Raw genomic sequence first — 21410 nt, 5'->3', positions numbered from 1 at the left:
CAAATGTTCAGTGATCGGTTGCCGGATTTGGTTTAGTAGTAGCTCCTACTTAATTTATTTTGCTCACACCCCAATTGCCAGTGCAACATAAAAGTAACAGAGCTTGCCCTGGATCTGAAATGTCAGGAGGAGTCCCCACATTAGGAGCATGGTGGCTCTTTGCCTCCCCTCTGGAGTCAGTTTGCAGCTGTTGGGGTGGGCTGACACAGCACCCTGTCCTGCAGCACCGGTGTGTTCCCCTGGAACACACTGTGTGCAAATGAAGAGTTTATGGGGATTTCATTTGTTCCCAAGTACTGTCACCCCAGAGAGGCTCCAAAATCCTCATTCCACTTTCCCTGCACAGTTTCAGTAATAAACAGCAAGGAGTTTTTAGATCATGCTAGCTACATCCTGAAGCTTCATCAAGCCCCTGCTCTGTGATCTGTCTCTTCAGATGGGAAAATGGTACCATCAGGGTACATCTGTGTATGGCTTTGGTAGAGTTGGTTCAAGGGAGAGACTTTGCGTCATGAAATGGATCTCATTTTGAGACAGAGAAGCGTGATGACAGTCCCTTTTCAGATGTGAAATACTCTTTAATATTATTTAACCTCCAGTAAAGTAGAATAAAGAAAACTTTTGCTCTGTTAAGAGGAGTTTTGGGAAGTGACCTGTGCTCTCTGTAAATGCAGTGAGATAAACTTTTGTAAACATCAGGATCCCCTTTACAGATGTGTTCTTTAACATTTTTAACCTCAAGAAGAATAAAAAAACCTCTTTTTTCTCTTGAGAGGAGTTCTGGGGAAGTGATGTGTGCTCTTTGGAAGCACAACAAGATAAACATTATCATCCCTCGGTATCCTGAACAGACCAAAGTCCACCCTCCAGAAGTCCTAGGCAGAGGTTTTCTTGACCCCCTTCTTTATTTCTTCCAGAATCAATAAACTCTTTTATAATTTTGTGGCTGCTGTGCCCAAGATGAGCTCTGACCACCACATCTCCCACCAGCCCTTCTCTGTTTGTAAACAGCAGGTCTAGTGGAGCACCATCCCTGGTAGGCTTGCCTGCCAGCTGTGTCATGAATTTATCTTCACACACTCATATACTTTCTCTTCTTCACTGCCGAGTTTCCAGCAAACATCAGCAAGTTAGTCTCCACAAAAGCTTCATATTTTGTTTTTTGAGACAATAAATATATGGAGTTAAATGTGGTGAATTTAATTCTTTCTTAATGTGATTTACAGTGCTGAAGTTGAGTTGCACAGATGCCTGTTACCTGCCATCACAAAACCTGAATCAGGAGGTAGTCATGGCACTTACACTTTGCACTGTTTTTTGGGGTTTTTGAATCACTTATTTTTCTGTTTTTGTAACTGAGTCTGCTTTGTTCTTGTAATTGAGCCTAAACCTTAATAATTGAAACTTCTTGTTTATAAAAAAATACAAATTTTTGCTTCTTGGAGAAACATTAGATCACAGAGCTTTGAGTGCAAAGCACAGTTCTTGATTCTGTAAGGGAGGGATCTGTCTATCATGTTGAACTGGCTTCTAAATTGCACCCTTTCCAACACAGATGTACAAATGGCACTTGCAGGGTTTGTATTTTACATGGGTGCTTTGCTGAAAGAACGGGAACTGTCACAATCTGTAAGGAACCGTGGGTGTGGGCCCTGTTGTATTCAATAATACGGATTTTCACAGTTGTAATACTTTATTAATATTTACAAAGGAGAGGAAAAATTCCATTAAGGAGCCAATACTATATTGCAGACCCTTTGACAGTAAAGTAAAGCACATTTCAGCATAATTTTTCATATTAAAAGTTAAAATCTTGTTTAACTAGTCTGCTTAATTAAAAATTAAATCACCCAAGGCACTGCAGCGTTAAGAAAAGCTGTCTGAAGCTGTTTCTGTAAGAGTCAAAATTGAAATGGAGGACAACATATGTTTTTGTTCTACTTCATTCATTCTTTTATTGTTATTGTTGTATGCGAGCTAATGAAAATGAAAGACCTCTAATCTAGATAATTGAGCCTAGTCATCCAAGATGTATTGAGAATCTGACATCTGGAAACATCAGGGTATGTTAATTTTGTCATTTTAAGTGGTTATGGTTTAAAGGACACTACTAAGACTGCTGGGCTGTGTTTATGGTTTGGACTGTTTCCAAAATCAATCTTTGTCTTAAAATGTATGTCCATGTGGGTAGTATTGAAGGTAGGTATGCAGATTAATGCTCATAGGCTATCATATGAAATATCATTCAGAGATCGTTCTTAAAAAATTAAGGGTTTTTGTTGTATAAGTCATGACTGAGTTGCTTCTTTGTATCACTGTTATCTAGAGGAAACAGAAAAATCATAGTAACCACAGAAATCACAGTTCATTACTGAGTCACACATGATGTATTCTTGAGCAGGAAATGTTACTTGCACCATGCTGTCAGAAATAATTCTCAGTTATTGACTGGAATGCATTTAACTATATTATTTCAGGCATGTCTTGGTAATTTTGAGTGTAGTTTTACTTTTTGTAGTTATGTAGGAACTAAAGTAGCAATTAATGTAGTCTTTACAGATGAAGTATCTTTCATTTATTTCTTGTAGGTTGAGCCTGTTTGTACTATTTTAGTTCTTAAGTGATTTGTTAATACACCTAAAAGCCAACAAAAAAGCATTAAGGAGTTTTTTAAGAATCTTAAAAGACTCAAAGACCCTTTTTTAAGTCTTTATGTACAAGACTGCTTCCTACAGAGATTTCCTTTATACCTCAGGGAAGGCTGTTGCATTTCCGTCTTTCTGATTGTCTTTATCCCTCTTCAGCAAAAGCGAGACATCTTTTGCGTCTTCAGTTATGATGAACTGTACTGGCTTTTAAAATTCCAGAGAACGTTGCCGTAAAGTTGGAGTAGGACTGCAGGATGTCTTTATAGGGTCAGAAGAGCAAGAGCTTATTGGTGCCGCTTCAGGGAGAGACATCTAGTGTCCGGTTGCAAATTAGCATTGAAATAGCCTCTATTTTTTTTTTTTTTTCCCTTAAAGAAAGGTTAGACTCAAAATAGCACCTTAAGAGCAAAACCACAGAATCATACCAGTAGTGCAGAGATTTTGTTTTTATTTTTAAGAGATGCTTGATGTAGTAGTGCTTTATAATTAACTGTAAACATAGGTTTCTTTTGCATTTGTCTCAGTAGAATACAAGGTGTGGTGTTGGGTATACATGTATTTCTAGAAGTGAAACTTTCTCTGTTGAAGAGTTTAGTCAAAGGGGAATGAAGGTGCTCAGGAAATCATTTGTTGCATCTTTGCTGAAAATGGTTGTAGGTCTAAATCATTTGCTTCTGAATGTGGAATTGACTTTAGTGATTTGGCATGCTGTGAATATTAACTGAACAGCCTTTTTATCAGTTTGTTGATTATTATGTTTTATTTATTATTACTGATAGAGTTCTGGTTGATTTTACTAATATCTTTCTTCTGTCCTTGTGCTTTTTTTCCCCCTTTATACTACTTCTAAAAATTACTTTGCAATCTCTTTGGAATACATGCTTTGCTCTGTTTGAATTCCTTTAAGTACTGTGCATAGTTGGGAGCAATGAAAATTATCAAGTATAACAAATAATATCTCACTTAATATTCTCAATGGATAAAAGTAGACAAGATTAAACTACTGTGGTGTGTTGGGGTTTTTTGTTTGTTTTGGTTCTTTGGGGGTTTTTTGTTTGTTTCGTTTAAGGAAAATAAATGGAAAACATATTTATTACTTTAAAAAAGGGAAGGAAAAATATCCTTTCTTGTTTTCTTCCAGAATTCTGGAGCTGTTTTGGGTTAACTTTAGCATTCCCACCATTGCTCAGCTGTTACAATTTTTGTGTAAGATATAGCAAACAGAACTAAATTCCAAATCAAACTTGCAGGAAACAAAACTTGCTTTGCTCTATTTTAACAAAAATGGTGAGTATACTGTTGAGATTAGTGGCAATTAAATCTACATGATTTCCTGGAGCATAATATAAATTCAAACAGCAAGTCCATAAACGTGCTTGACAACTAATTTCTTCATTCAAGAGAAAACTGCCTCCTCCTTTGTTTGATGCCAAAACCATTTTGTGCCTATTGTGCGTGTGGCAGCAGCTGTATAAAACGATTTCCTATACTGTGAATGCAGTTAATTGCTGCAGCTATCTTTTCCCTTGGTGGAAGAAAAGCCCCATGCCATCTGAAGGGGAAAGGAGAAAAGGAAAAAAATCCTTCAGGACTGGAATTGTGATTGTGGGTTTGTTTTCTCCAGTCTTTGTCAAGGTAGGTCGGCTCTGAAAACATAAGCCTGCTAGTGAGTTGAAGGTTGCTGTCCTTGTGATGAATGCAATGCCAACAATGTGACATCTGTGAGCAGATACTCATCTCCATGAGTCATTGATGGCAAGTAGTGCTCTTGGTTATTCTAACGAATGTTGAGAAATCGTTTCTTTTTCATGAGATGCATATTTCTCCACAGTGTGGACCTGTTTGCCACTTTATTAGCACTGTCACTTCTGTCTTTATTTTACTGAGGGAAGTGACAGCTTAGTGTGTATGAGGCACATCCTCTTTCTCTTGAGCATCCTCAGATGCTCAAAATGTGAAAGATATGTTGGACTCTCTTCCTAGCTCCCATTTACCCTGAAGATGAAAATCAGGGAACAGACTAATGTATAGGTTTTACCCTCTGTCTTTGTTTTGCTTTAATCTTTTTGGCATTTTCTACCTATAAAATAAATATAAGAATGGGTAGATATGTAACAATAGTTTTCAAATTGATTATTAGTGCTCTCTTTAGGAACCACAGTTGAGTTGTGTTTCAAAGGAGAAAGTGCTGTAAATTCAGAACTAGTTTCAATCCCTGGTATAAAAAAGTAAAGCTCCAAAATATTTTAATTCCTCTTTTGAATATTGTGGATTTGTTAATGTCTGGGTTTTTTTTCAAAAATCAGCTTGCAAACTTATTATGTTGATTATTGGTGTCACATTACAGAGAAGCTGGAGAGTGTGGCTAAGCATGAAATGTACAGACTTTCCTGTGTCTGTGATCCTGGACAAATAGAATTGGGGACACATCTTTCTGACTCATTTAATCTGTGAATGAACCCAAGCTGGCAGTCGTCCAGGAGTAGGCATTTAGTGTGTGCCACATGACAGTGGTGTTTAGCCTGTTACCAAGTGTCACAACGTACCTGATGCTATGCAGGAGCACATCTACAATTGATCTGAATCCAGCTGTACTCTTTGCTAATATAATTTATGTGCTCTACTGTAGCCAAAGCAATATGCAGTCATAGTCTAAATCAGCCATTTTGTAAGTGAGGTAAACTGCACTACGAATCCTCCGTGAAACTACAGTGGGGATATAAGATCAGTCGTGGAAGGTTATTTTTATCTTTTAGTCCTGTTTCCAAAATGTATTAATTATTGCATGCTGTTAGGTGACACCTAACTTCTGCCCTCTGCAATATGTGAAGGAAATTCTGTCAAGCCTATGGCAATCATCTTTTTTTGTAAGAGGAAAGGTTCTAAAAAGAGTGAATGATGTCAAGGGATGACAGAAAGCAAGATTTATGTAACTGCTTGTAGTGACCTGCTAAAACTGTGATGAGAAGAGCAGAAGTACTGTGTTGCTGTTTAGAAGAGCTATAGCATAAGTTTATGGAAGAGATTGTCCTCAAGTAAGGATAGACACTCCTGAATTAGCAGAAGTTAAGATTTTTATGCACTGCGAAGAGTAGGTGAGAGACTGGAGGGGATAGTGGAACATCTTTTTGCATAAAGATTTGTTCTGTTTTGACTTTCATGAAGCAGAGATTGAAATACCAGCACTGATGTAAAGCACAGAAGTGTGAAAGGGTATGCTGGCCTCTCTTTGCCGTTTATTAACCATTCATGACCAACCTCAGTGGTGGTGTTGAATAGATTGAAATTGGATGTTCTTGGGCCACCCAAAGCCTTCTCCCAGGGATAATTTAAAGTGGGGTAAACTGGACCATCTGCTCCAGAAGCAGGTCCCAGTTCTGGAACTCCTGCGGATTTTTTGCAGGAGTGCAGCAGTCCCAGGGACTGGCAGTGCATGGTCGGGAGGAGATGTGTCCTGTTCCCAGCTCTCCTGTCACCCCAGCAGTCACTTTCCATCCAGGCCAGACTGCTGGCAGTTGTGGGAAGGGGCTTATGTTTGTTCATCTGGGAAGGATATCAATGCCAATTCACCGTCTTTCCCTGGGGAGGGAGTTGTGGGCAGCTGGAAAGCATTTGGCTGGGTGACAGCAGGGCCCTACAGGCTATTAAGCTACATTGTGAATTAGTAAAGTTGGTGCAAGGGAGTTTGAGTTCTGGCTTTGAAACAAAGATTTTGCTTTCAAGGCACACCATATTTTTATTTTATTTTATTTTATTGGTTTAAGAATACAGAAATGAAATGTTTCATTATAGATCAAACAACAAGGTTTGGGGTTCTTAATACATTATTTCATGAACTGTTCATGTCTGTGCAGACAGTTTGATTTTTCCTTTTATTGGAACCCAATTTACTTTCTTAATCTGTAACAGTTCAAAAGCTGTTTTACAAAGGACATGGTTTGAACCCTGGCGCCTTTTTAGTAATTTGATTGTGTTGCTTTTCAGGATGGAGCTTCTACTTTTCGGTTATTTTAGTCATCATTTCATGTCAATCATTACACTCAGGATTCAAGGTGACATCTACAACGAAGTCTAAAGGTGTTAGCAGCACAGAGCACTGCAGTTTGTTTCCTATATAATACTTTTGTTTTCAACTTGTAACAGTTTTTGACTTGATTATGCTTCTAGGAGAAAAAAAAATACAGTGAACATGCTATATTTCACAATAGTGGGCTGTATTTTTTATGATTTATACGCTGCATTGCTATAAGACCTGCAGTCTCTCTTCTGCGACTCTTTCCTCATTCCAGTCTGTTTGAACTCCTGATCACTCTGTTATCAAAACAACATGCCATCCAAACAGAGAAGCCAAGATTAGTCAGGCTTAAGTTATCATGTACGGAGTCTGTCTCAGGAGACAGGGGCTTCCTGACACTGCATCAGGTTTCAAGCGAAGTAAGACTGTGAGGTTTAAAGTGTTTTCATTTCCAGAGAAATGCTTTGGTGCCGTCTGAATTCTTCCGAGCAACAAGTAGCTGGAGGAAGTAGAGATTTCATTAGTTAATACCCCAGGGATGTCTTATTTGAGTTCACAAGATGTGCCATCTGGAAATTCTTGTTCTTTCACATGTTGCATCCTTTTTTGGACACTGAAGAGTTCCAAGGTGCTTTATTTGAGTTGCTTTGGAAGTGACTAAAATAAAATCGGGAGAAATATTTGAAACTCTCTATTAAAAATAAATAAATAATAAAAAAAATCTGTTTCCATCTGAGTTGCCCAGGTTACCCTTCTTTGCTGTGAAATCAGTCCAAGCTTTGCTGCTCCTTACTGCTATGCTCTAAGCACTGCCTCTTTTTCTTCTACTTTTCATCCATTTATCCTTTAAAATTCCCAATAAGTCACCTTCAGAAATGTATCCTCTCTCCCTCTCTTTTTTCTGCCCCCCATCCTTTACCCACCAGAGTCTTCAGTGTGGTTCATGGAAACTGTGGGAACATGGCCAACTCCAGACAAGAATACTCAGCACAACCACTGTGACATTTTCGTCCTTGTTTTGTTTATCGTGGGATATGTTTGCTGGGATGAAACTTGAGGTCTGCTGGTTCAATGGGATTTTTGTTGCGAAACACTAATTTGGGAAAAGTCTATGATTTGGCAGAGCCCGAAGGGTGGCACAGGTGTGCCTTGTGGTTCACTGTCTCTCTCTGCCTCCTACCCCATGACCCCAGCCTTGGAGCTCAAGGGCTTCTGGGCTTTCATTGTCTGGGATATGGTACTGCCCATAGAGCCATGGCTGGGGAATCCACATCCCCACAGAGACTGGCAAGGCTCGGACAGTGACACAAAACCGGTAGTAACGTGTGCTTCTTTCTCTTGCCGTTGCGTAATGCTGACATTCTTTTTGGGTCTTGGGTCAGTTTGGAGAAGAAGGAATGTTTTGAATTACTTTAATGAAGTGTGCTGAAATTTTTATAATAAAGTAGGATTTATTTTGCTATTTCAAAATCTTTTCAAATATATTTAGCCTTAGTTTCTAAGGCATTTGGTCCAAAATTTAGGCCCTTTGTGTAATGGTTGCCATGTTTATCCCTTACTGTTTCTTATAGAATGTACAGTTTCTTTTTATTTGGCTACTCATTTAAGCAAATCTGTAGGAAATTAATGCTTAGTGAAGTCAAATACTATCAAAACTGGCAAGTGATCCCAGTCTAAAGAGGGAGACCTAAGTTATTTTATTAGGAAACCGGTCTAAAAGGAGATTGTTTGTTCATTCTGTTTGGTTGAAAATAGTGAAATATTACCCGTAATTTGCAGAAAATCCACTCATATTGCATCAGCTGCTTTTATTGTACTAGATTTATTTTCCTAGAAAAAATTTTGTTTTAAATAAGCTGTGATACATATTTTAAAAAAGAAGTTTGTGTTCTTGTTTGCTTGTTTGTTTGGTAGGAAAGAATTGTCACTGGGTATCTGAACTTCTTAAAAAATGTGGTTTGTGTTGCATTTGAACTTCTCCATTCCCCTTATTTTATGGTTTGCTGATCAGTAACAACACAATTCAGTAGAAATATATTAGACAGCTGTTTTCCAAAAGTTCAACAGGTTTGGTAATTATGAAGGGAATATTAAAAGAAGGCTTTGGAAATTAGTGAGACTATAGTAAAAGAAAAGTTTCGTTATGCTTTTTTTTTTTTTTTTTGTGCTGTAGTTTATGTTTACTTTTCTTAGCAGTGCATTCTTAAAACTTTCCAGCATCCTAATATCCATAAAAGCTTCATGAAACATTTGTAAAGCATCATGTAATTGTCTTTTGAATACATTTATTCTTTGGTTAGTAATAAGGACAGATTTAGAAAAACAGACTTATTTTCAGTAAAAATTACACTGGTTGTGTCCTTGGTCACAACACAGAAGCAGCAGAGCATTACTTTCCCATTGTTTTCTAGAAGCTGAACATTAGGTAGTATAAGAAATGGAGATTATAAGTTCTTTTTTTAAGCAAAAAGACTGCTGCAAGTTAAGTTTAGGCAAAATTCTGTGGCATTTTGTGTATTTAGTCTTTGTAGAATCAGAGAATGATTGAAGTAGGAAGGCATAACAGGAGATCATTGAGTCCAAGCCCTTGCTCAGAGCAGACTTGGCTAGAGCTGTTTGCCCAGGGCCGTGTCCAGGAGGGTTTTGAGTATATGCAAGGGTGAAGACTGCATGGTCTCTCTGGGTAACCTGTTAAAAGCGCTTGACCACCCTCACTGTAAAATAGCTTTCTAATAGTTGAAATTGTTTGTATTTCAGTTTGTGCCCATTGCCTCTTGTCCTGTCATGGGGCATCACTGAGTTGCTGGTGCTCTTTATGATGTCCCTTTTGGTATGTAAACATATGGATAAAGACTTTCTCTAGGCCTCTTGTTTTGTGTAAGGTGCTCCAAGCCTTTCATCATCTTCATGGCTGGACTCACTGTAGTAGGTACATGTATGTCCTGATGATGGTGGTTTCTCTGGGGAGGAAAATCTTCTGAAGGAAAGAAGGTTTTCAAGATTATGCCTTGTTTAAAGTGTGTGATGAACTCCACACCTCATAAAGGTGCTGTGAGTGAGTGATTTTGAGGCCTCCTGAGATACAAGGACTCTGTGCCCTCACTGTGGATGTTATTGTAAGCTGCTTCGAAGTGACCTGTCAGCAGACTCCTGCTTTTTTGGGGGCTGAAAAACAAGGTAGCCAGCTGTGAGAGTACCTTGCTCTGTCTCTCATGTGCTCCAGAAACTGGACTGCTCAAATGTGCTTAGCAAGTGCCTTGTTCTTTTGTTCCTCTTTTGTCATCCTCTCCTCCTTCCTCACATTGTGCTTTGGATAGACACATGGAGCAGTTTAAGTTAAAAACTCAGTGCACTTCCAGCTGCTTCTTTTAGTCTCCTCTGTGACACAGAAGCTCATAGAAGCTCATAGCTGTGTCACTGTGATCAGTGGTTTACTGACATGTTAGATGACACATATCTAGGAATGGGAGTGGATGCTACTGAGCAAAAATACATTCCACATCTACTGCGTGTAGCTGGTAACTTTCCAAGGGGGCAGCGCTCATTGCTTTGGAATGACTTGTCCTCAGTCTGGTTAATTCTGTTTTCTTTCCTCCTTATTCTGAGAGGGATGTTTCTTAATGACTGTCACTTAAAAGAAAATGCAAACTAAATAGTGATGAGATTCAGCATTAGATCGTCCCCTTTTGCTGTAAAGAATGCGATCAAAACTGCTGAGCATTTAGTATCTGCAGTGGTTGTCTCAAATTCCTTTTTTCCAGTCTCACTCCCCTGTCATGCTGGAGCCCCAGTGGCTTGTAAAGAGCTTGATATGACAAGAGCTTACTGTTAGAACACACACTCAATACAGTAAGTTTATAATTTTCTGACTGGTTATGTAGTTTAGCCAAGTCAAAAATCCTTGACTGTGGAGTTCACCATACTTCTATCTTGGAGCTAAGCAGATTTTTTCCATGAAACAGGAAAAAACAAGCCAGGATCATCCTGCCTTTCCTCACTCTTTGGACACTTCATGCTCCTGGTTTATGATTTTTCTTTGGTAGGGGGAGATACTAATATTGTGAGTAGATTTTTACTAATTGGTGGCTCAGTAGTTCTTTGGGAACTGTGGGACAGGAGTCCTCTTCTTGCAAACTCTTTCCTTTAACATGAATTCCAGATGAGTCAGATGGGGTTTGCTTTGCAGTAAATTTGTGGAGAGTTAGTGGATCAACTAATGTTCACTTCGTGTCACTTTTAACTGTATTGGAGGTACCACTGAACCCAGTACACTGGGATGTGTAAGCGTAGACAGCATGGAATTTAACTTAAAGCATGGATCAATGAACAGATGTGCTGAAATAAAGAGAAAAAGTAAAAACTAGCCAGAAAAGGTTAAGGAGAAGAAAGTACTAAAAGAAAAGGTTAAAAGACTAGCTCTCTTTGTAAAGTATTTGCTGAAATTCAACCAGATGGAGAGTGACCTTGCTGGTTTGAAAGGAAGAAAAGCAGCTTTTATATCAAGAAACAGGAGTACTGTGTCTTCGGTAGTCAAAAGATATCAACAGTCAAGTCAGAAGATATTGTATGTGTTAGTAGGTATTATCTTCTAAACTTAAAATCTGTGTTCAGTATTTTTATTGTTGCCCAGTGCAGTAATTCATGTGATTTCAAGAACATTCGCTAAAATTATTTTACCATCTTTTAAGGATTTTAATAGATGGATGAAGCACTTTAGATCACTTACAGATACTGTCATAAAATAGGTTTATGTTTACTGAATTTAGTTTTTCCTTTACACTTTTTAAATTTTCTGTGGCATTTTTTAAAATAAGCCTTTTGTAGTCAAATAGAAAGATACCATCATGTCAAACATTTGGTTCTTTGGCCAACTTTGCCACCTAGCGGCTGCTCTAAGAAAGGTAATGTAGCGCAGGGCCACTGTCTTTTTTTTTTCTTTGCATTGAATTATTCGAGGATTTTTGAATTATCATAATATTCAGATGCAACTGAAGCCACTCATAATATGCTATGAAAATAAACACTTCATTTTATAATGTTTAAAAGTTTGGTATGCAAGTACAGGAGAATTCGATACTTTCTTTTTCCTTTTTTTTTTAAAAAAGTAGTCAGCTTGTGATAGAAAGAGAAGAAAAAACATCATTCCTCTTAGAATCTCTTGCAAAAAAGTGTCATTTTAGGTCTCTGTTTGTATGTACTGTGGATTGTTTTTCCTTTAATATCCCTGTGGCATATATAAAATAAATTATCCTTCTTTAGATATCATCCCTACAATGTAGAGAGGAGAAACTTGCACCTGCAGTGCTTGTGCTTCTACTATGCTTTATAGGCAGGCTGAGTCCACAGTAGGACTAATAAAGACTGTGTAAGTATTGTTTTCACCTCTTCCTAGTTCTTCCTAGTTTCTCCTGCTCCTAGTTCTGATACAGACCAGATCCAAAAGAAATAGAAATTATTCTGGCTTTAAATTGTAATTTTTTATGTTTTAGTGCCTATTTTTCTGTGAAATTCTGTTAAAATAGGAACTCTGTAACAGCTGTTTCCTTAGTCTTTCTACCCTGTGGTAGCACATGTGCTGTGAACAGCTGCAGTAGGCAAGAAATGTGTGGTGGGTGCAGTAATGAACCCTAAAACCTCTGGACGGGGGTCCACCTGCCAGCTCCCCTCTGGATTACACAAAGCCACAGGCAAGGCAGTTCCCCAACTTGTATGTAATCTTTGCCAACCCCCCCTCCCTTTTTTTTTTTTTTTTTTTAATTCAGAAATGTTTCCTTTTGTTTTTTTCTTCCTCATATGCTTTGAGCTTATCTTGTTTACACTTAGTAGAAATTGGCTTAAAGAGAGGTATTGAGGGAAAATTAATTCTTTCAACAGAAAAAAAGAGCATCTTTATCTGTAACGTGGACATTTGAAATTAACAATGATATTTAATTTCAAAAATATGATTGCAGCAAATAGATTTTTAGACATGAATAACTGTCTTTAAATATCTCTTGGAACGTCCAAAGGAAAAAAGTAGCTGTTCTCTGAGCAGCAGAGTAACAGAATCATGATATCCTTTTTCTCTAAGCCTTTTTTATGTCATATACCCCAGTAATTCTTTCTAGGCAAGTGACAGCATGTGCTGTGACTGTTTCAAAGTTATATGTGTGGTGACTTCCCACACATGTAAGCATGATACAGTATTGTGGCAGAGCATGAGATGCTTGTTTATAATTTAATATGATTTTGTAATTATCAAGGGTTTGTGTGTCTCTTATTTTATCCATCTTCTAGTAATTACCAAGCCTGTAGAAACAAAATATCCTCGAAATTTCCAGTAGTTGAATTATACAGACTGACAGGTGGAGAATCTGATGAGGTGGTGAAAGGGAGGAGGATCTGCTGGGGAATCACAGAACTACATAAAGCTTTGTTTCCTAAGAAACCTCATCTAAAAAGCTGTGGGAAAGGCTATCATGCATCTTGATCAAAATACGGCCAAGAGAGTGTTCTGCGTACAATAAGGAGCTACAACAAGGAACTGAAACTAACAAGAAATAGCATGGACATCTTCTTAACGTTTCATAGCATTCATATTATCAGATTCCATGCAGCATATTATTTAACTTTTGGGACTTGTTTGATAAATCCTTAAAGTGCAGGAATGAGTAGACGTAGGACCAGAAAGAAAGGGAGGGGGTGGTGCAGATTGTCTTTAATGAGAAAGAAACAAGTCCTTGACTTTTGAGCTGGGGACTAGGGAGAGGTGCTGATAGTGTCTGAGATGGCGTGAGAGATGACCTTCACACGAAGGAGAAAACAAAGATGACTGGGTGTACAAGCTGCCAAGCTGCCAATGTATTAGCTGCATTGCTAATGAGATTTCTGATAACATCTGTATATGCATGATATGACCTGAACTGGGGGCAGAACATTCCTGAGAATTAGAGTTCTCAGGTGGAAACAGTAGGATTGGAGACAAATTGGAGCAAAGAAGAGAGGATACCGCATAGAAACATGGTGTGTTCAAACACCTCTCTGACAGGAAAACCAGAAAAGCAGGCTGCCAGCTACAGAGGGTGATAGATACAAGTACAGAATCACAAGAAAAGAAGTTCAAATACAGTTGATGTTTCTGGGTAAAAAGAGACTATGAACTGCAGGCAAAGGGAACAATGAGGCATAAAGAACCTCAGCTGACATGCAGACAACGTGTCTGTAAGCAGAAATCCCTTTAAAGAAGACTAGATAGCATGGCTACCAGATCACATAAAATCTCCTCCTGCATGAGAGTGATGGTCCTTCTAGCACAGTAGTCTAACTTTAGTTAAATTTATGCTAGTTAGAGTGTTTGAGAGAGCCCGTTGGCTTTCTGAGGTCCCTTGTTTTCCTTGTTTTTTCAGAGGCTATATGCTTGACTACTTGCATTTGTGTCAGTTTATGAGACTTCTGTCCTTGAATTTGTCCCCTCTTCTCCAGTAGTGTCTGTGGTACTGCCAGTGGCACCAAATTCCAGAATTTTATGTCTGATATTGTAAGAAGTATTTTATTTTATTTGTTTGACTTTCTAGGAAATCAATGTCAAACAAGTAAAATAAAGTTTAAACTATGACTTGGTGATTGCAATTGTCTGACGTAAATCTGTATGAGAACAGCTACAGCTTGGGTGATAGCTTGACAGATTCATATAAACCTAGGTTAGTGATCATCTGAAGGAAATGGTTTGTTATCTGTCTTTGGAGAGCTTTTAACATTGAAAAATGAGCTTGAAAATATTTCAGTTTGCATTACCTCTCTGGATTAACAGGCACAGTAGGGTTTGCATACATTGCTTCCTTTTCAGGATCAGCTATGATAACAATGAGGGACTGTTTTATTAAAGGATGATTTTAAAATTATTTATTTTTGCTCATTAACTATGTGTGCATAGATGTTGTAAGCAAGATCTAAATAATGCTATTTAGTATATGCATACCAGCAAAAATAGCATAGTGATAGATAACTAAATCAAAATATTTCAGGTTAAAAGGGTTTTGCTCTTTTCCAGTCTGTTTAGAAATAGTTGCATGAAACTTCAGCAGCCTTATAAGAAAATAAAATTAAAAATTGAGCAATACAGCTCCGAGGTAGAGGCAGCCACTATGAAGCTCTCTTAATGAACATGGAAATTCCTCAGCACTGATATTCTTTTCCAGAGAAAGGCTGGAAGAGAAGAAGACATTTGTAACATTAATAGAAACTCAACAACATTATTTTCTGGTGGAAGACAGGAAGGTGAGAGCCATACTTTTCAAAAGCTCATTGTCAGTGATTAAATCAGCAAAGTGTTATTTAAAAATGTTATCTGAATGCAGAATTCTTGAGCTAGTATTGAGTATTTTTTTATATTAAATTTAGTTTGTTTTTTTTTTTTCTGGACAATACAGATGATATATGGATGATACAGTAGAGTTACCAATTTGGAATACCATTCAAAAGCAGCTGACTGAAGAACGTTGTTGTGGTCTTTCAAGCAGTGAAAGAGTTAGCCATCACCAGAAGTAGGTTCTTGAAAAGCCTTGTGAGGAATTGAGTATAGCACATGACCAGTAAAATGTCATGCGGAGAACGATAATACTGCTTGAGAGAAGTCATATTCTTAAGTTATTTCCAGCAGTTTCTGAGAGCCAGATTTTTCTTTTTTCTTCTTCTTCTTGTCTGTAATTTATTGCATAGTACATAGGAAATGCTTTGTAAAAGTTGGACTGGTTTTGAGAATCTCATACAGGTTTTTTACCTGTAACTTTGTAAGCAAAGTAAGTGTTTTGATTTGGTTTTGATTTTTAAGGGGGAAGGACTTTCTCTGCAGCTCAGAAAACTGAGGGATTCAGAAACAACTTCTTCTGACAAAAAGTCTGACATGTTTTTGATATAATTTCTCTGTCACCATAGACCATTCCAATTTAGCATGGATGCTTAAATACTTATTTCTTTAAATACTTTTATTTGTAGGTAATTGAGTGGCTTTAAAATATCTCAAATCAGCTTCTTTGAAGTGCTTCATGTTAAATGGAAACAAGTAAATTAATCTATTTAAAAACTGACCAATATGCCAAAAAATTTAGCTAAAAATAATACATTGTTTCACAAACATTGGCTCAGATAAACTGCTAAGAAGTGAGCCTGAAAATCTTCAAAAGGGTTACAATTAGAATAAAATTAAACATTTTGATGTAAATTTAGGAATCTATTGACATACTTAGAATGAAGTTGTTATGATACCACTGGTAAAATCAGACCTAAATGTGTGTGTAAATTTTTAGGGGGAGAGGCCTTTCTGGGGGACAGTGATTTACGCTGAGTATCCATACCACAAAGCTGACATCCCAGAAAATTGGATCTTAGTAATCATTTAAGAGTCACGGATTGGGGAAGGTTTGTAGGGACTGGAAGAAAGCAAATATAGCCACAGTCATCATGAAAGGTGAGAAGGAGAAGGAGGATCTGGGGAGCTACAGGCTGGTCACCTTTACCTCGATCTTTGTGGAAGTGCTGAAGCAAGTCCTCTTGGAAACCATGGTTAAACATGAAGGATAAGTAGGTTACTGGGAGTAGTCAGCACACATTTGCACAATGTCAATCAGGCTTGACCACCTTGACAGCCTTTTACGATTAGATGAATGGCTTAGGCGACAGGGGAAGAAGAGTGCGTGCTGGTTATCCTGTCTCTGGTGAGGTTTTACAAGCTGTTTCCTAGCACATCCTCATAGACAAAATGATGGAATGAGTAAGTAGATAGTGAAGTGGACTCAAACTTGTCAGAACTGCCGGACTAAACTGTATTCAGCAGCATGAAGTCCAGCCTAGACTGGAGTCCAGTCGCTAGTTCTGTGCCCCTGGGGTGGTCCTGGAGCCAGTATAGTTAACCTCTTCATTAGTAGTCTGGGTGATTTATGCAGAGTGTACTCTCAGCAAGATTGCTGATGCTGCAAAACTGGGAGAAGTGGGTCATACATCAGAGGGTTGTGCTGCCATCCACATGGACCTCAGCAGGCTGGAGAAATGGTCTGACAGGAGCCTCATGAAGTTCAACAATGGGAAAGGCAATGTTGTCCACACAGAAAAAAAATAGTCGTGTGCACCCGTATAGACTGGGGCTGATCATCTACAAAAGAGCTTTGTAGGAAAGGCCCTGGGATCCCGGTGGAATCTGAGCAAGCATGAGCCAGCAACTTGTCCTTGCAGCAAAGGTCACCAGCCTTCTAGGCTGTGCTAGGAAAAGTGCTGCCAGCAGGTAGGAGATGATTTCTCTCTGCTCAGCACTGGTGAGAGACATCTGGAGTGCTTCATCCAGTTCTGGGTTCCCCCGGACAAGAGGGACATGGGCATTCTAGAGTGAGTCAGTCCAAGAGCTGCAAAATACAGGCGATTGCAGTTAAACGTAAGGTAAAGCTTTTGTTTTCCTGTGGGGATGGTCAAGCACTTAAACAGGTGGTCCAGAGAGCTTATGGAGCCTTAGTCCTTGGAGATAACTTGAAAGTTGGATATGACCCAGAGAAAGCTGTCCCAGCTGAGTCTGCTCTGACCAGGGGGTTGGACTCAATGATCTCCAGCAGTGCCTTCCTACCTCAACCCTTTCATGGATAAACTGAAATAATAATTTAATGGAACTTACCTTTAAAGGATCCTGAAGGTTGCATAGGGTGGACAGTAATTTTTTCTGTGACTTTTTATAGAGGGTTTGGAAGGGGTAGTTGTGTCTCATGTTTTGGGTTTTTTTAATCCAGAAAAAGGATTCAGCATGGTTTTATTCTGTCATTGCTCTCTTTTGGAGTGTATACAATGCCATTTGAGGTAGCTAGGGAAGCAGTGCCTTGAGCTTGCTGGCACTGAACAACTTCAGATCATCCCATTATCTCTGGACATTCACTTGATCACATTATGGAAAATCTGGCGACGAGCTTCAGTTGACTGTGAGCTGGCAGAGGCTTCACCCAGACAGTGCTGGATAGCTGAAGAAACCAATCAAAGTAAATTATAACAATTCTCTGACAGCCTCTTTTTCTTTCTTCACCTTTCAGTTTATATAACCTGTGAAATGAAGTACTTGAGCAGAATACAAATAGCTGTATCACTCATTTACCTTCTAAAGGTTCATTCCTATTTCACTTTTCATGCCAGCCTGTTCATTTAATTTCAGGTAAGAACTTTTGTCGTTTCTTCCATGCTCTTTCAGCATTGGAGAAGCTGCATCTAAGAATTGAAAAATTAGCCCCATTGATTATTTCAAAACACTTCTAAATTTTCTCCTTATTTATTGTACCTGTTGGTATATGTTTCACTGTTTTTCCCTGCTCCCCAAGTGCCTGTACCAGTCTTTTTAAATGTTTTATATGTGTCTGATAAGCTCCTTTTTCGAAGGTGCTATCATTTTGCCCTGTATGCAAAAATAAAATCAATCCCTGAGTACATTAACCTTGGTATTGTCTTAATGATAATGGCTAAATAAAAGGTCATTTCAAAAACACATCACAAGAAAAACAAGACTCGTTTTTTTTTTTTCAGTGTTAGAGCAGGGTAAAAATACCTTTTACTGGCTTGGTAGTTTTCTGTCTTTTAGTGAGGTTTTCAGGGTTTTAAGATTATTTTTGTGTTAGATGCCTTGTTACACTTTCAATTTAAGGTAACATGGAGGTTTTTTTATTTAACAGAAGATGCAAGTGGTCTGATTCTGTATTCACTGCATTGTCCTACAGGGACTGTGGCAAAGTCGTATTTGCTGAACATAAATTTTTACTGGATTTAAATTACAGATGAGTTTGACTTGGACATACTTACATCCCTTCTGTCCCCATATAGTCATCCTTTTCTTACCTCTCCATAAAAAGCTACACAGACTCACATTTAAAAAATTGTTTCTGGTAATTGTTTGATGTAGAGTCATGACAAAGTATTTTAGTAATTGGGAGTAGGAAGGGAGAGAGTCAACCAAACAATTTTCATGTGTTGAAAGGAGAGATTTTATGGTTAAACTATGAAGTCTTTGGTTGTGAGAATAGTTGCAGACTAATTTGAGTAAGAGTTATGATACTGGTTTTGTGAGAGATGCTTGTGGTTGCTGGGAATCTTCTTGATGAGTTTCAGGAAGAGTTAAAAACACAGATGGATTTGTGTTCCTCAGAAGCAATTGAAACTTCTAAAATTAATTGCTGCCTTTCATATTGTTTCCTTACCAGTGCAAGAAACATTTATGTGAATCCAATATTATGCATAATTTCCAAATAAATTTCACAAATATTTAAAAAAAGTTGAATGTATAACATATAGGTGATGCATAGCTTTTATATTTGTGTTATTTTGTGTATGGATCTTCTCCAAGTGTAAAAAGTAGTCATTCTAAGGAGAGAATTTAGAGAACTGATTACATACATATATAAGCATCTGCTGCATTATACTGTCTAGCTTCATTTCATTAGCTATTTTTAAAAGTGATACTTTTTTTATGGTAATATTCAGTGTGTCCTACTTCAAAATGCTTTTTTCTTCCTGCTAGTTGTCATTATTGGTATTATTAATGGTTTTATTAGAATAACTCTAAGCAGTCCTGATCTGAAGAGATTAATCATCTGCATTGCTTATTGATCTGGTGTATTGCTTTTGAACTGTGAAATTGCTACAAGGACACTTCCTTATGTGTCACTTGAAGCACCGACTTCTGTTCTTCTGCTAAAGATAAATCAATATATATCAGACTGTGTGGTAGGAGGTAAAATAAAGATAACTTAGATTTAGATGTATAGATTAGGTCCTTACATCCACAATTTCCTGTTTTTAATTTTATTAGTCTTATTATATTTTTTTAAGATGCTGAGAGCATCTGCAGGTCCAGCTGAGATGAGTTATCAGCAATACATCTTCACTAACAATTGTGGCTTAACACCAAAAGTACATTTGCCTTAAAAAGACCTGTCAGCCCATTGGTGTCCATCGGAACAGCTGGTTGTTAGTTGGATTGGAAAAAAAAACCTACCAAAAAACCCCACCCAAACCAGTCAAGCTGGTGATATTTGAGTGGCAAAATAAGCATTTTTGTCTCCAAAGACGCAGAGATGCTTAGCACAACTGATTTTTATTTTTTTAAGAGGGATGTTGCATATGACAAAGAAGTGTACTCAAAATTGGTAGGAAGTGAACTTTAGTTGCCAGACTTTGGGCTTGTAAATGTTGACTCTCTTTGTTATGTGATTTCATCACACAGTCAGAGGGATTCCTACTTCATTGGCCAGACCACTTACCTTACACTGGAATAAAACTCTGATCATTCAACTGGATTGAGTATCTGATAATATTCTGCCCCCACACAGATAACTTGCCTTCTTTGGAGTCCCCTCTTTCAAGCTTAAATCCAAACCAATCTCTGAGGAGTACCATCTTCCTTTTCTTTACCTTTTCTGGAAGATTTAACCTTTTCATTAGTTGTCATCACAGAGCCTACATAAAGACAGGATGGAGATGACTTGTATAATCTCTAATTTTCTCATTGCAACTTTTAATGATATTATAGTACAATATTTGTAGTTAATATTGCAAATATTATTTTCTAAACTATTATTTTTGTAATGATAACTATTATTTTATTAATAACTATTTTAATCACATTGTGTATCCTAGTTTTTAGCAAAATGCCAGTGCTGAAAGAGTTAAGTATGCCTCAGTGCTAAAAAAAGTGCCTCACATACTCATCTGACAGGAGCTATACAGTACTGGAGAGATTTGAGACTCTTACACCACTGCCATAAAGTAGTGAAGGATGGGAGTTTTAAGATATAATGTAGCTATTAAGCCTTTTCAGTATTGGAAAACTCAGTCTCTCCCATAAGAAAAGTGATGACCTGTGATCATAAACAGGTTAATTCAATGTGACCTGGTTTCAGAAGTGTCCCCTTATTGCTTTAAGGATAGTAATTTTTCATTATATTTGACTTTTCAAAATCATTATCTGTAAGTCTCAATTATCCAAGTGTTTAATTAATTTAATTAATTTAATTAATCCAAGTGCATGTTGGAGTTTTAATGTTCTTTTGAGTTCTTTTTGTAAACAGTATCAGCAGAGGAGACTGTGCCTCTGATGCAAGTCAGGTAGCAAGGCCACTCAGCAGTCCTGCCTACAATTCATGTGAAACACGTCTCGTCAGACAAAGCGTCTGCCTATTTGGAGGGTGGTTCTGTAGTCTTGCGAATCCAGAGTGTGTTAAAGTCTAGACTCCGTCATTTTTTGAGGCTGTTGGCAAGGGTTAAATAACAAATCAGATATGCCTAAGATAGAGCAGAGGTAATCCTGAAGCAAGGATGCTGTTGCTGGCTTGTGCATTGGGAAGAAAGCTGTAATAGCAGCAGCAGCAGCAGCAATAACAACAGCAGCAGCGGCAGCAGCAGCAGCAAGAGACCTTCAGAAAGCCGGGGTTGCAGTAGTCTGAGATATGAAGATCTTGTTATGTCTCTGTCTCTCCTAAGTTCAGAATGGTTCATACAAACCTTACGCCACGTGTAGTAAAGGATGTACAGGAATATGGAATTTGCTTTGTAATAACTGGATGCTAAGGAAATAAAGACGTGCCTCTGGGTTTTTGTTGTTGGGGTTTTTTTCTGCCTTTTTTTAAAATCGTTGGAAACAGAAGAGACTGATTTATTCAGAGAAAGTAAGTTTCATCTATCTTCACAATAATTTAAAGGGATAGTTTCAGAGCTGAAGGGTGACTGTTTTGCTACCTGTTCCCTTGCATCTG

The 21410-nt window shown here is 37.9% G+C and overlaps 1 protein-coding gene across 2 annotated transcripts in view; it reads left to right on the top strand.

The window, feature by feature from the left end:
- The window catches only part of CACNB2 (calcium voltage-gated channel auxiliary subunit beta 2), a gene marked incomplete at both ends in the record, with an annotated part of 243356 nt that overhangs the window by 45455 nt on the left and 176491 nt on the right, over positions 1-21410 (top strand). The gene's annotated exons all lie outside the window — the stretch shown is intronic.

Source organism: Coloeus monedula (assembly GCF_965178545.1).
Source record: "Coloeus monedula genome assembly, chromosome: 1".
Lineage (NCBI taxonomy): Eukaryota > Metazoa > Chordata > Aves > Passeriformes > Corvidae > Coloeus > Coloeus monedula.
Note: the sequence above shows the minus strand (reverse complement) of the source record. Positions and strands in the feature narration are given on the sequence as shown.